Here is a 2,193-nt window from a genome sequence, read left to right on the forward strand (position 1 = left end):
CAAATTTTGAATAAAAACTGAATGCAATGATGTGGAGGTGCCAACATCTAATATTTTATTCAGAATAGAACACAAATCACAGATCAAAAGTTTAAACTGAAAGAATGTATCATTTTAAAGGAAAAATCTGTTGTTTCCAAATTTCATGGCGTCAACAAATCCCAAAAAAGTTGGGACAAGTCCATTTTTACCACTGTGTGGCATCCCCCATTCTTCTTACAACACTCAACAGACGTCTGGGGACAGAGGAGACCAGTTTCTCAAGTTTAGAAATAGGAAAGCTCTCCCATTCATGTCTAATACAGGCCTCTAACTGTTCAATCGTCTTGGGCCTTTTTTGTCACACCTTCCTCTTTATGATGCGCCAAATGTTCTCTATAGGTGAAAGATGTGGACTGCAGGCTGGCCATTTCAGTACCCGGATCCTTCTCCTACGTAGCCGTGATGTTGTGATTGCTGCAGAATGTGGTCTGGCATTATCGTGTTGAAAAATGCAGGGTCTTCCCTGAAAGAGATGACGTCTAGATGGGAGCATATGTTGTTCTAGAACCTGAACATAGTTCTCTGCATTAATGGTGCCTTTCCAGACATGCAAGCTGCCCATGCCACAAGCGCTCATGCAACCCCATACCATCAGTGATGCAGGCTTCTGAACGGAGCGTTGATAACAACTTGGGCTATCCTTGTCCTCTCTGGTCCGGATGACATGGCGTCCCAGTGTTCCATAAAGAACTTCAAATCGTGACTCATCTGACCACAGAACAGTCTTCCATTTTGCCACACTCCATTTTAAATGACCCCTGGCTCAGTGCAAACGTCTGAGCTTGTGGAGCTTGCTTAGAAATGGCTTCCTCTTTGCACTGTAGAGTTTCAGCTGACAACAGCGGATGGCATGGTGGATTGTGTTCACTGACAATGCTTTCTGGAAGTATTCCTGAGCCCATTCTGTTATTTCCTTGACAGTGGCATTCCTGTTTGAGGTGCAGTGAGGTTTAAGGGCCCGGAGATCACGAGCATCCAGTAGAGTTTTACGGCCTTGACCCTTACGCACAGCGATTGTTTCAGATTCTCTGAATCTTTTGATGATGTTATGCACGGTTGATGATGATAACTTAAAAGTCTTTGCTATTTTACGCTGGGTAACACCATTCTGGTATTGCTGCACTATCTTTCTGTGCAACAATGGTGGAATTGGTGATCCTCTTACCATCTTGGCTTCTGAGAGACACTGACACTCTGAGAAGCTCTTTTTATAACCAATCATGTTATCAATTGACCTAATTAATGTTAATTGGTCTTCCAGCTGTTCGTTATATGCTCAATTTCCTTTTTCCAGCCACTTATTGCTACTTCAACAACCATCAACATCAACGAGGACCCTCATCAGTACGCATACCGTGAGAACCGATCAACAGAGGATGCAATCTCCTCTGTGGTCCACACTGCACTCAACCACCTGGAGCAGAAAAACTCTTACGTCCGTATGCTCTTTGTGGACTTCACATCCGCCTTCAACACCATGATCCCCCAAACCCTGATGGACAAACTATCCACACTAGGACTAAGCCCCTCCATCTGCAACTGGGTACTAGACTTTTTAACAAACAGACCACAGTTAGTGAGGATCCACAACCTCTCCTCCTCCACCATAACCCTCAGCACTGGCTCTCCTCAGGGATGTGTGTTGAGCCCCCTTCTGTTTACTCTGCTCACATATGATTGTGCAGCTACCCATCCAGGCTGTCACATTGTAAAGTTTGCAGATGATACAGCGGTGGTGGGATGCATCACAAACAATGATGAGTCCAGCTACAGGCAAGAGGTGGAACACCTGGAGAGCTGGTGCAGAGAGAATAACCTTCACATCAATGTGAAGAAGACAAAGGAGATGATTGTGGACTTCAGAAGGAACAAAAACACCTACACCCCCCTGAACATAAGAGGATCTGCGGTGGAAGTGGTCTCCAGCTACAAGTACTTGGGTGTACACATGAATGACAACCTCAGCTGGAGCAACAACACCACCAGCCTGATCAAGAAAGCTCATCAGAGACTCTACTTCCTCAGACGGCTGAGGCGAGCTGGTCTGGGAAGCTCAGTCCTCACCTCCTTCTACAGGTGTGCAGTGGAGAGCATCCTGTGCTCCAGCATCAATGTGTGGCATGGAGGCTGCACAGCTGCAGAAAGAAAAGC

The 2,193-nt window shown here is 45.8% G+C and overlaps 1 protein-coding gene across 1 annotated transcript in view; it reads right to left on the reverse strand.

Moving 5' to 3' along the window:
* klhl5 (kelch-like family member 5) overlaps positions 1-2,193 on the reverse strand; it is a 49,636-nt gene that overhangs the window by 11,155 nt on the left and 36,288 nt on the right. The gene's annotated exons all lie outside the window — the stretch shown is intronic.

This window comes from Nematolebias whitei, chromosome 3, assembly GCF_014905685.2.
Source record: "Nematolebias whitei isolate Nwh7 chromosome 3, NemWhi1, whole genome shotgun sequence".
NCBI classification, from domain to species: Eukaryota; Metazoa; Chordata; class Actinopteri; order Cyprinodontiformes; family Rivulidae; genus Nematolebias; species Nematolebias whitei.